This window comes from Coptis chinensis, chromosome 1 (genome assembly GCF_015680905.1).
Source record: "Coptis chinensis isolate HL-2020 chromosome 1, ASM1568090v1, whole genome shotgun sequence".
Classification (NCBI taxonomy): domain Eukaryota; kingdom Viridiplantae; phylum Streptophyta; class Magnoliopsida; order Ranunculales; family Ranunculaceae; genus Coptis; species Coptis chinensis.
In genome coordinates, this window is record NC_141456.1 from 31,148,989 (window position 1) to 31,163,207 (window position 14,219).

Sequence of the window (14,219 nt, forward strand, 5' to 3'; positions counted from 1 at the left end):
GAGAGACGCATTGGTAGCCATAGTAGTATCTAAAACAACACAGCAGCACACAACAACTACTTGCTATAACTATGCCTTTCTGAAACCAAGAGAGACTGCATATAATCCCTAGTCTATTTTTCAGGTGCTACAAAGATTTGTTGAAGACTTGAAGGCAAATGAAAAAAATTCGATGGGGGGTAGAATTCACGCTTAACAACAAAATTGTAACATTTGCGGGAAGTTTATAAGAAAACGATGTATTGGGCCAAAAAGCCCAAATCTTATCCATCCATTTTGGACGTTGCAAATTCGACCCGAACCCAAAGTACTGCAGGCTGAATCCATGTTTATTGCATTGATTTATGAAATCTGAGTGTACTTTGTGTGTCATAATTATTTTTGCACTCGAGTAAGTGATGCAGTATAGATTCTTGCTAAAGAATACCTTGACGAATATGATAGGGTCGTGAAAGTATGAGAAGTTGCTAAAAGCAGTACGAGGGCGCACACACTCAATATTAACCTTGATGCAGGCGCACACGTGCTCAAGGCTAGAGAATGTTACAGTATAGCAAGGGCGGCACACGCTCAGTATTGCCTTCTCACAAGCGCGCACGCGCTCTGGGCTTTTCTGTGGTCTTAATGCAAACAGTCGCTTGTTTTGTTTATTTTTGGTAGGATTGGTTCGGTGAATTCACCGCTTGTTTAGTTTAGGGTTAGGACGCCCATTTAAAGGCTTAGGAAAATTGTGATAGGGATTATTCATTGATATTATAAAGTTATTTCATTATTTCTTGGTTAAAGAGCGATTCTTTTGATTGTTTGTGACCTAACGCACTTAATATTACATTAGTTGGTATCAGATTTAGCTACAATCTTAATATGCCTTGTCAAGCAGGATGAGGTCATGGTAGACCTCAGAGACAAGCAAATCTGGATGATGTGTATGCTCATGATCATATGGCTGAACTTTCAAGGTAGGTAGCCGTGCTACCCCACCAGGTCGAGGCCCTTAATCAGCAACACAACCAACCACAAGACCGTGACCCACAACATGTGGACGACGATCTGGAGGCAGAGGATAACAACCCCTTTGTCGTTTTGGAGGAGAATAAAAATTTCTCGCGTGTTTCGCAAAACAGAGAAAACAGACGTTGGGAATCGGGTTTGAAAATTGATATGCCTGAGTTTCATGGCAGCTTACAACCGGATGATCTGAATGATTGGCTCGGGACTGTGGTGGAGGTTATGGAGTTCAATGAGGTGCCAGACGACAAACAGGTGGCGCTGGTGGCAACTTGTTTTCGTGGTCGTGCTATGGCTTGGTGGCAACAGTTGAAGGCGACTCATCACAGAAGACGTAAATCTAAAATAATAGATTGGGGGAAACTTAAAAAATATCTCCGTGCTGATTTTTTACCATTCAACTATACGCGTGAACTATATTAACGCTTTCAGAACTTGCGTTAAAGTGCAAAATCTGTGGATGACTATACCAAATATTTTTATCAATTATTGTCTCATGTAGACTTGACAAAGTCTGATGATCAGTTGGTAGCCCGTTATATTGGGGGTTTTCGTTCTAATCTGCAAGATGCCTTGAACCTGTTTGATGTTTTTTCAGTCTCTGAGGCTCATCAACGTGCCTTAATACTGGAAAAACAACAGAACCGCAGAAGTAGTGGTCCTGTTCCCCGCACTCCTAATGTTCCTATCACTAGGCCGCAGGGTCCAGAAGCTTTAGGTCATGACACTAATGCGGTTAAGTGTTTTCAATTTGAGGGTGTTAAAATTGTGTTAGTACCAACTCGGGAGCCTGTGCCCACAGCCTTAGCCGAGCCAAAGTCTTCTTGTTTAGCTTTACGCAGTTTTGAGACCGCAATGTTCGGTGCTAGTCACGTGTTTATTTTAATGTGTGAACCTAACATGCCAAAGATTGTAGTGCCAGTGTGTGTGGAGGGATTGTTATAGGAGTTCTCGGATCTTTTTCCGGATGAGTTACCGGCTGGGTTGCCTCCTATGAGGGATATACAGCACCAAATTGATTCGGTTCCTGGTTCTAAAATCCTAAATTGTCCGTATTATCGGATGAGTCCAAAAGAGCATGCTAAGTTACAGCGACAGGTTACCGATTTGCTTGATAAAGGATTTATTCGGGAAAGTTTAAGCCCATGTGTGGTTCCTGCTTTGTTAGTTCCAAAGAAGGATGGATCTTGGCGTATGTGTGTTGACAGTCAGGCTATTAACAAGATCACTACCAAATACAGATTTCCTATTCCAAGGTTATATGACATTCTAGATCAGTTACATGGTGATGTCGTCTTTACCAAGCTTGACCTAAAATCCGGTTATTATCAGATTTGCATCTGAATTGGTGATGAGTGGAAGACCGCCTTTAAGACAAAGGAAGGCCTATATGAGTGGTTGGTCATGCCATTCGGCCTCTCTAATGCACCCAGTACTTTCATGCAAGTCATGAACCAGGTGTTGAAGCCATTTTTGGGCAAGTGTGTGATGGTTTACTTCGATGACATCTTAATTTATAGCAAGGATACCGCGTCTCATCTCCAGGATCTCCAGGCAGTGTTGTTTGTCTTACGCCAAGCTCAGCTCTTTGCTGCTGTTGCCAAATGCGTTTTCTGTACTGACTCAATTTTGTTTATGGGTTATGTGGTTTCGGGAGAAGGAATCTCTGTGGATATGTCTAAGGTTGAAGCGGTTTGCTCCTGGCCTAGCCCAATGACCTTAACTGAAGCACGTAGTTTTCATGGGTTTGCTTCTTTTTATCGCCGCTTTGTTCCTCATTTTAGTACTATCACTACTCCTATTACTGACTGTTTGCGTGGTAGGAAGTTTCTTTGGTCTCAGGCAGCTGAAGAGAGTTTTCAGTTTCTCAAGACTAAGCTTATTTCGGCAGTAATTCTTAAACTGTCGGATTTTTCATCTCCCTTTGAAGTGTGTACTGATGCTTCTAAAGTTGGTATTGGGGATGTTCTTAGTCAGCATACTCACCCTGTCGTTTATTTCAGTGAGAAACACTCAGGTGCAAAACAAAAATACAGTGCTTATGAGTTAGAATTTGAAGCCGTTGTTCAGACCCTTAAATATTGGCGTCATTATTTGATTCACTCCGAATTTCTCCTTTATACTGACTTTGAAGCACTTGAGCATATTGGTAACCAAGATAACGTCAGTGCCCGACAACTGCGCTGGTCTAGTTATTTGCAGGATTTTACCATTGTCTTGCACCACAAATCTAGGGTTCAAAATCGTGTGGCAGATGCTCTTAGCAAGCATTCTTTGTTGTTGATGTCCTTGCGTACTTCATTTTTTGGGTTTGACTCTTTTCCTGAGATGTACACTAGTGATCCCTATTTTTCATTTGTTCTGACTGATATACAGGAGGGCCAGTTATCTGATTTTTCTCTACAGGAGGGGTTTTTGTTTAAGGGTAAGCGCCTCTGTGTTCCTGCCTGCAGCCTTCGTCTCCGCCTCCTCACCGAATTGCATAATGAGGGCCACTTTGGGCGTGACAAAACACTACGACTCATCTCTGAGTCTAATTTTTGGTCAGGTCTTAGCACAGATGTTCACAAATTTGCTGCTCGTTGTCATATTTGCCAAGTCTCAAAGGGCCATGCTACTAATGCATATGCCTTTACCTGTTCCGAGTCGTCCATGGTGTTATATCAGTATGAACTTTGTTCTTGGTCTTCCAAGTACTCAACGGGGTCATGACTCTATTTTTGTGGTGGTAGATCGGTTCTCTAAGATGGCGCATTTCATTGCGTGCAAGAAAACTACCGATGTTGTTAGTGTTGCACAGCTGTTCTTTCACGATGTTTACCGGTTACATGGTTTGCCTAACTCTATTGTTCCTAATCGGGATACTCATTTCCTTAGTCATTTTTGGCATTATTTATGGAAGATGATGCACACTGAGTTGAAATTTAGTACTGCCTATCATCCATAGACGGATGGCCAGATAGAGGTTGTTAACCAGTCCTTGGGTAATCTGTTACGTTCTTTGGTGGGTACTAAGATCAAGCATTTGGATTCTCATCTTGCCCAAGCCGAGTTTGCCTTTAACCGTTCGGTTAATCGGAGTTCTGGGTATAGTTCCTTCCAGGTTTTCTATGGGTTTAATCCTCGTGTTCAAGGGCCGATCCGGGTGCCTATTCCCGGTTTACAGTTCTGATTCATTCATTCTCTTTTCCGAGATTGCTCGGCACTTCGGGGATACTCATGCTACTGTTTATCAGAAGTTATTAGAGTTAAATGCAAAGTACAAGGCTACTGTTGATCGCCATCATCGTGATGTTCATTTTGAGGTGGGTGATTTTGTCTGGGCTGTACTTACTAAAGACCGTTTTTCCATTAGTGACTATAATAAATTGAAACATCACAAGATTGGTCCTGTGGAGGTGATTGAAAAGATTAATGCTAATGCTTATCGCCTTCGTTTGCCTAGTCATATCCGGACTTTGGATGTCTTCAATGTTCGACATCTCATTCCATTCTATGGTGAATCGTTTGATGATAAGGATGCTTTAAATACGAGGATGAATTCCTTCCAACCAGGGTGGAATGATGCAGTACATATTCTTGCTGAAGAATACCTTGATGAATATGATAGGGTCGTGAAAGTATGAGAAGTTGCTAAAAGTAGTAAGAGGGCGCACGCGCTCAGTATTAACCTTGATGCAGGCACGCACGCGCTCAAAGCTAGAGAATGTTATAGTAGAGCAAGGGCGGCACACGCCATATTGCCTTCTTCTGCCAAGCGGCGCATTAACGCCTCGATTTTCACGTGGGCTTTATGCGAACAGTCGCTTGTTTTGTTTATTTTTGGTAGGATTGGTTCGGTGAATTCACCGTTTGTTTAGTTTAGGGTTAGGACACCTATTTAAAGGCTTAGGAGAATTGTGATAGGGATTATTCATTGATAATATAAAGTTATTTCATCATTTCTTGGTTAAAGAGCGATTCTTTTGATCGTTTATGAGCTAACGCACTTAGTATTACATTAGTTGGTATCCGATTCAGCTACGATCTTAATATGCCTCGTCAAGCAGGAAGAGGATGTGGTATACCTCAGAGAGAAGCAAATCTGGACGATGTGTATGCTCGTGATTGCATTTCCGAACTTTCAAGACAGGTATCCGTGCTAACCTGCTAGGTCGAGGCCTTTAATTGGCAACCTGACCAACCACAAGACCTGACCCACATCATGTGGAGGATGATTTGGAGGCAGAGGATAACAACCCCTTTGCCGTTTTGGATGAGAATGAAAATTTCCCGTGTGTTTCGCAAAACAGAGAAAATAGACGCTGGGAATCGGGTTTGAAAATTGATCTGCCTGAGTTTCATGGCAGCTTACAACCAGATGATCTGATTGATTGGCTCGAGACTGTGGAGGAGGTTATGGAGTTCAAGGAGGTGCCAGACGACAAACAGGTGGCACTGGTGGCAACTCATTTTCGTGGTCGTGCTATGGCTTGGTGGCAACAATTGAAGGCGACTCATCACAAAAGAGGTAAATCTAAAATAGTGGATTGGGGGAAACTTAAAAAATATCTTCGTGCTAATTTTTTACCATTCAATTATACGCGTGAACTATATCAACGCTTTCAGAACTTGCGTCAAGGTGCAAAATATATGGATGACTATACCAAAGATTTTTATCAGTTATTATCTCGTGTAGACTTGACAGAGTCTGATGATCAGTTGGTAGCCCGTTATATTGGGGTTTTCCGTTCTAATCTGCAGGATGTCTTGAACCTGTTTGATGTTTTTTCGGTCTCTGAGGCTCATCAACGTCTTAATTCTGGAAAAACAATAGAATTGCAGGAGTAGTGGTCCTGTTCCCCACACTCCTAATGTTCCTATCACTAGGCCGCAGGGTCCAGAAGCTCTAGATCGTGGCACTAATGCGGTTAAGTGTTTTCGTTGTGGTGAGATGGGTCACTATGCTAACCGATGTTCAAAACCGCCTGCTCCTGGTAAGGTTTTGTTTGCCGAAAATGAGGATATTGATGAGGATCCCGTGGGTGGTTTTCTGGGGGCTTCCATTTTTTATGTGGGTTCGGATGATATTCCGGAAGAACTAGTCACTGGTGACAGGGGTGAACTTCTGGTGGTGCGCTAACTATGTTTTACTCCTAAGAAGACTGAGGGTGATGGTTGGCTCTGCAATCATATTTTCCAGTCGACTTGTACCATTATGGGGAATTAAGGTCTGTAAGCTGGTTATTGATTCAGGTAGCTGTGAGAATGTCATCTCTTTTGAAGATATTCGTAAACTTAACTTGGCCACTGAGAAACATCCGACGCCTTATTTTCTCTCTTGGCTGAAGAAAGGCACAGAGGTAATAGTGACTAAGCGTTATTTGGTTTCTTTTTCTATTGGTTCTAAGTATGTTGATAAGGTGTGGTGTGATGTTGTTACTATGGATGCTTGCCATTTGTTATTGGGTCGCCCCTAGCAATTTGATCGGCGGGTTGCTCATGATGGTTGGAAGAATACTCATATAGTTTTCAGTTTGAGGGTGTTAAAATTGTGTTAGTACCAACTCGGGAGGCTGTTCCCACAGCCTCAGCCGAGCCAAAGTCTTCTCGTTTGGCTTTGTGCAATTTTGAGAATGAAATGCTCGGTGCTAGTCACGTGTTTATTTTAATGTGTGAACCAAACACGCCAAAGATTGTAGTGCCAGTGTGTGTGCAGGGATTGTTACAGGAGTTCTCGGACTTTTTTCCGGATGAGTTACCGACTGGGTTGCCTCCTATGAGGGATATACAACACCAAATTTATTTGGTTCCTGGTTCTAACATCCCAAATCGTCCGCATTATCGGATGAGTCCGAAAGAGCATGCTGAGTTACAGCGATAGGTTACCGATTTTCTTGATAAAGGATTTATTTGGGAAAGTTTAAGCCTATGTGCGGTTCCTGCTTTGTTAGTTCCCAAGAAGGATGGGTCTTGGCATATGTGTGTTGACAATCGGGCTATTAACAAGATCATTAACAAATACAGATTTCCTATTCCAAGGTTAGATGACCTTCTAGATCAGTTAAATGGTGCTGTCGTCTTTACCAAGCTTGACTTAAAATCCGGTTATTATCAGATTTGCATCCGAATTGGTGATTAGTGGAAGACCGCCTTTAAGACAAAAGAGGGCATATATGAGTGGTTGGTCATGCCATTCGGCCTCTCTAATACACCAAGTACTTTCATGCGAGTCATGAACCAGGTGTTGAAGCCATTTTTGGGCAAGTGTGTGGTGGTTTACTTCGATGACATCTTAATTTACAGCAAAAATATCGCGTCTCATCTCCAGGATCTCCAGGCAGTGTTGTCTGTCTTACACCAAGCTCAACTCTTTGCTGCTGTTGCCAAATCGTTTTACGTACTAACTTCGGTTACGTTTTAAGGTTATGTGGTTTTGCCCGGAGGTATCTGTGGGATATGTCTAAGGTCGAGGTGGTTCGCTTCAGGCCTAGCCCGATGACCTTAACTGAAGCACATAGTTTTCATGGGTTTGCTTCTTTTTATCGCCACTTTGTTCCTCATTTTAGTACTATCACTGCTCCTATTACTAACTGTTTGCGTGGTAGTAAGTTTCTTTGGTCTCAGGCAGCTGAAGAGAGTTTTCAGTTTCTCAAGACTAAGCTTATTTCGGCAGCAATTCTTAAACTGCCGGATTTTTCATCTCCCTTTGAAGTGTGTACTGATGCTTCTAAAGTTGGTATTGGGGCTGTTCTTAGTCAGCATACTCACCCTGTCGCTTATTTTAGTGAGAAACTCTCAGGTGCAAAATAGAACTACAGTGCTTATGAGTTAGAATTTTAAGCTGTTGTTCAGACTCTTAAACATTGGTGTCATTATTTGATTCACTTCGAATTTCTCCTTTATACTGACCATGAAGCACTTGAGCATATTGGTAACCAAGATAACGTTAGTGCCCGACAACTGCGCTGGTCTAGTCATTTGCAGGATTTTACCATTGTCTTGCGCCACAAATCTAGGGTTCAAAATCGTGTGGCGGATGCTCTTAGCAGGCGTTCTTTGTTGTTGGTGTCCTTGCGTACTTCGGTTTTTGGGTTTGACTCTTTTCCTGAGATGTAGACTAGTGATCCCTATTTTTCGCTTGTTTTGACTAATATACAGGAGGGCCAGTTATCTGAGTTTTCTCTACAGGAGGGGTTTTTGTTTAAGGGTAAGCGTCTCTGTGCTCCTGCCTGCAGCCTTCATCTCCGCCTCCTCACCGAATTGAATAATGAGGGCCACTTTGGGCGTGACAAGACATTACAACTCATCTCTGAATCTTATTTTTGGCCGGGTCTTAGCACAGATGGTTACAAATTTGTTGCTCATTGTCATATTTGCCAAGTCTCAAAAAGCCATGCTATTAATGCAGGGTTATATATGCCTTTACATGTTCCAAGTCGTCCATGGTGTGATATCAGTATGGACTTTGTTCTTGGTCTTCCTTGTACTCAACGGGGTCATGACTCTATTTTTGTGGTGGTAGATCGGTTATCTAAGATGGTGCATTTCATTGCGTGTAAGAAAACTACCGATGCTGTCAGTGTTGCACATTTGTTCTTTCACGATGTTTACCGGTTACATGGTTTGCCTACCTCTATTGTTTTACGATCGGGATACTTTCGTTTTCCTCGATCATTTTGGTGTTGTTTATGGAAGATGATGCACACTGAGTTGAAATTTAGTACTGCCTATCATCTATAGACGGATGGCCAGACAGAGGTTGTTAACCAGTCCTTGGGTAATCTATTACATTCTTTGGTGGGTACTAAGATCAAGCATTGGTATTCTCATCTTGCCCAAGCCGAGTTTGCCTTTAACCGTTCGGTTAATCGGAGTTCTGGGTATAGTCCCTTCCAGGTTCTCTATGGGTTTAATCCTCGCGTTGTGGCTAATCTAGTGCCTATTCCTGGTTTACAACCTATTCATTCTACTACTTCTGAGATTGCTCAGCACCTTCAGGATACTCATGCTACTGTTCGTTAGAAGTTATTAGAGTTAAATGCAAAGTATAAGGCTACTGTTGATCGCCGTCATCGTGATGTTCATTTTGAGGTGGGTGATTTTGTCTGAGCTGTACTTACTAAAGACCGTTTTTCTGTTGGTGACTATAATAAATTGAAACATCGCAAGATTGGTCCTGTGGAGGTGATTGAAAAGATTAACGCTAATGCCAATCGCCTTCGTTTGCCTAGTCATATCCGGACTTCGGATGTCTTCAATGTTCGACATCTCATTCCATTCTGTGGTGATTCGTCTGATGATGAGGATGCTTTAAATTCGAGGACGAATTCCTTCCAACCAAGGGGGAATGATGCAGTACAGATTCTTGCTGAAGAATACCTTAATGAATATGATGGGGTCGTGAAAGTATGAGAAGTTGCTGAAAGTAGTACGAGGGCGCACGCGCTCAGTATTAACCTTGATGCAGGCATGCTCGCGCTCAAGTCTAGAGAATGTTACAGTAGAGCAAGGGCGGCACGCGCTCAATATTGCCTTCTTACAAGTGCGCACCCGCTCTGGGCTTTTCTGTGGGCTTTATGTGAACAGTCGCTTGTTTTGTTTATTTTTGGTAGGATTGGTTCGGTGAATTCACCGCTTGTTTAGTTTAGGGTTAGGACGCCTATTTAAAGGCTTAGGAGAATTGTGATAGGGATTATTCATTGATATTATAAAGTTATTTCATCGTTTTTTGATTAAAGAGCGATCCTTTTAATTGTTTGTGAGCTAACGCACTTAGTATTACATTAGTAAGGTTGTGTAAAATTAATGTAGTTACTTTGTTACGAGCACTAACATGCATGTTTGTTTGCTCGGCTGATTAATAACTTACTTGACTACCCAATGTATTAGCAAAAGAGTTATATGGTATGGTATGAACTAGGACCATATTGAAAATCCGATATATATCGTATACAAAATGTGTCAATATATCCATATCGGATACTTCAAAAACTTAAATATATTAGTGATATTTTCGAAATATCAGCGATATTTTGGTCCTTGCATTGAAGTAGAATATATTCTCTTTGCACCCCTTTAAATTTGAAATAAGTGGTCCGCCTGCGAACATGTACCGCCTTGATGCAGCGCACATGTACCATCTGCGTATACTAACTTTAGCCTTTATTAATAATCAAAACACAAATTTTCTTTTATGATATTTACTAATATTCAAAATCAAACAAGAAATATTTATAAAACTAGAAAGTAGACCCGTGTATATACTATTCGGCCTTACGTATGTATACATTGTTTGAATTGTACACACACTCAAACGCGCTCGACTCATTCAAGTACCTTACTCACATGCACGTTGGAATACACTTTGAGCAAGGGTTAATTTCTTTTCACTCCTAAATACTAGAATACTTGTTCGCAATTTATTGGAATTTACCACATTAGGGAATTTGTGAGAAGGATTTGATTGGTGGTTATTTTGACTACTCTACTATGTTTCTTGAAGTTCAAATTACTAAAACTTGCAAAAACCGATTTACTTAATACAAAGGAGATTGAGAGAAAGAAGGGGAGAGGGTTAATTCGACTCATGTTAAACTAGTTCCATAATTAAGAAGTTTGCATCATGTTGTCTCTAACCTATTTTGGGTTCATAGACAAACCCAAAACAAGTTAAGACGACGATCCTTAACAACACGAATCTATCTCGAAGCCCATCTTGCTAGCATGAGAGATTGAACTGATATTTCATATATGAAATACCTTTTCAATCTCTGGTTCTATTCTACACCGGCCAGCCGCTCAAATTTCAGAACCTGGATGCACCAAAGGGTCGCACGCGTAACTAGCCCTAGTGTCATCTGGGTCGCGCACGCGACCTTAATTGGAGCTCTAGACTCCAATCTTGGACGATCACTGTCATTTTGTAACAGGATGTTAAATACAACCTAAGTTCCTAAGCAATGATCCAGATCTCCTCAACCGGAGTTTTATCTTCACATGAGCGTCATTAACCCTCCACCAAAGAGGGTTTTAGCTCATGATCCTTAGAATATGTAGAGATTTAATTCAAAGAATTATAAAAGAGAATAGAAGATTCTAATTTACAATAAAGAGATTTTATTAGTAGTGTGGAGTTGAAATATATTACAACTTGAAATTACAAAAACTAGAAAGTAAGAAAAGGAAAATAGAAATTTGTTTGAAACCAAAAAAATGGAACAAAACTAAGTTCTATAATAGAATAAGTAAAACACTTCCTAATGAGGTGTCATTGTCTATGAAGACTCCCTAACCGTCTTAAGCATAAGAAAGTTTTCTTTCTTTCCTTCCCCCACATGAATATCAACCATCCCATTTAATGCCCCTTTTTATTTTTTTCCTCAATCAAGACTTTTGGCACATCTAATTACAACTCTTATCATCCAACTAATCAAGACTTTGTGCACACAAAAGTCTTTCATAGTTTTATTGCAACTTGACTTTGAAAACACATGATGATAGCTTGACGTATGAGCTTGGTCATGAGCAACCAAGTCTATGGGTCCGCATAGTGGGCCTACGTGCTCTATCCAGTGGCGGGTCTGAAAGTCGATTTCTGCAAAATCTAGCATTAGATAGAGGTTGTCGCACTGATCATTCTGATGGTTCATTTGCCGGAGTTAGAATCCAGGTTCAGAATATATGTTTGTTGGAAGTTCGATTTTTTTGTACATTAACCCTATTCTGACCTGGAATTGTCCTGTTTGAGTCTCGGGCTTTGGTCAAGCTTCGTGGAGCTTTGCATGAGCTAAATCGGAATACTTCATGTAGACACACTATTCCGTGCTTAAATACTGGCTTTATCTTTATTTTTACGTTTATCGCGAAAACCTGTAGAAACACGAAAATACAATTAATTCATGATTATTATACACATAATGAACCAAAATGCTATGTCTCTATGGGGTTTTATATTACAGTTTTGGGTGTTTATCATATATGCACCGACTCTTTTAAAAACTTGCTCAACAATTATAACTATACATATATAAATTTTCTAACAAATTGTGATTCCTGTTTTTATTGCTAACCTGTTTTAATTTCCTAATAAATTGTTTTAATCAAGTATTAAAAACCCGTTTTCATTTATCAACAATTGTTTTAATTAAGTTTTACAACTCATAACTATACATATAGAAATTTTCTAACAAATTGTGATTAATGTTTCCGACGCTAACCCGTTTTAATTTCCTAAGCAAATTGGTTTTAATTTCCTAAGCAAATTGGTTTAATCAAGTCTTAAAAACCCGTTTTAATTTCTCAACAAATTGTTTTAATTAAGTTTTAAAAACCCGTGTTTTAATTGGGAGAGAGATCCTATTTTAATTTAAAAGTGTGATTCCCGTTTTTAATAGGAGAAGGATGCATGTTTTAAATAGAAGTGTTAGAATTTCTCTTTTCATGAAGAGAGGAATTCCCATTTTAATAGGAGTTTATGATGTGGAATTTTAAGAAAGCTAGAAAAATACCCCTTGTGGAAGCTTTAATATTAACTAGAAAGTAGACCCGCGCATACGCAATGACTCTTTTAAAAACTTGCTCAGCAATCATAACTATACATAAAGAAATTTTCTAACAAATATTGATTCCTGTTTTCGTCGCTAATTCATTTTAATTTCCTTACAAATTGTTTTAATCAAGTCTTAAAAACCCGTTTTAATTTCTCAACAATTGTTTTAATTAAGTTTTAAAAACCCTTTTTTTAATTGGGGGAGGGATCCTGTTTTAATTTAAAAGTGTGATTCCCATTTTTAATAGGAGAAAGATTCACGTTTTAATTAGAAGTGCTAGATTTTTTATTTTTATTATTATTTTTCCAATAAGGGAGGAATTCCTATTATAACAGGAGAAGGATTCCTGTTTTAATTAGAAATGCTAGAATTTGTCTTTTCAATATAGGAGAGGAATTTCCGTTTTAATAAGACTTGATGACGTGGAATTTTAAGAGAGCTAGAAAAATACCCTTTGTAGGAGCTTTAATATTAACTAGAAAGTATACCCGTGCATACGCACCAACTCTTTTAAAAAGTTGCTCAACAATCATAACTATACATATAGAAATTTTCTAACGAATCAATTTCCTAACAAATTGTTTTAATCAAGTCTTAAAAACCCGTTTTAATTTCTCAACAAATTGTTTTAATTAAGTTTTAAAAACTTGTTTTTTAATTGGGGAAAGGATATCGTTTTAATTTAGAAGTGTGATTCCCGTTTTTAATAGAAGAAGGATTCCCGTTGTAATTAATTAGAAGTGTTGGATTTTTCTTTTCAATAGGGGAGGAATTCCCATTATAATAGAAGAAGAATTTCTGTTTTAATTAGAAGTATTAGAATTTCTCTTTTCAATAGGAGAGAGGAATAACCCGTTTTAATAGGAGTTGATAATGTGGAATTTTAAGAGAGCTAGAAAAATACCCTTTGTGGGGGCTTTAATATTAATATACTAGAAAGTAGACACGTGCATACGCACCGGCTCTTTTAAAAACTTGCTCAACAATCATAACTATATATATAGAAATTTTCTAACAAATCGTGATTTTGTATTTTCTAGCAAATCGTGATTCCTGTTTTTGTCGCTAAGAGCATCATCAACGCATTGCCAAATCCCATTTATAATGTGACAGATGGAAATGATTTTGGCAATTTCGACCCCCAACGCGTTGCCAAAACACGATTTGTATTATAACAATTGTCAAATTCCAAACCAAATTCCTAAAAAAAATAGAAATGAGCCACACGGGACAAGTTGTCCCGTCTAACAGTGGGACGGGACACGTTTTGTTGTCCAATATTTTTTTCTTTTTTTTAATAAAAAATTAAAACGGCTCGATTTTGTACCGTTGGAATTAACGGATATATTTAATTCTGTTGGTCTGGGCCTATATATATTAGATACTTGCTTAACTAATTTTTCACCAATTCACTCGTCTTTCTTCTTTTATTCTTCACCAAAATCACAAAATGTCTTCACAAAGGTCAAGAGGTAGAGGAAATAGAGGTGGTAGAAAGAGTGAAAACCAAAGCCAAGAAAATAGCCAACATACCTATGTTCAAAGTCGTTCAAAAAATTTCACAGCCGTAGAAGATGAAATTTTATGTCATAGTTGGATTTTTATTTCAGAAGATGCAGTTGTTGGAACAGGTCAAAATAGACATGTTTTTTTTTTAGAGAATTTGCTGATGAAATGAAC

The 14,219-nt window shown here is 39.3% G+C and overlaps 1 pseudogene; it reads left to right on the plus strand.

Moving 5' to 3' along the window:
• The first annotated feature begins 5,041 nt into the window (after positions 1-5,041).
• On the plus strand, positions 5,042-7,411 carry LOC147523440 (uncharacterized; annotated as a pseudogene).
• The last annotated feature ends 6,808 nt before the right edge of the window (positions 7,412-14,219 follow it).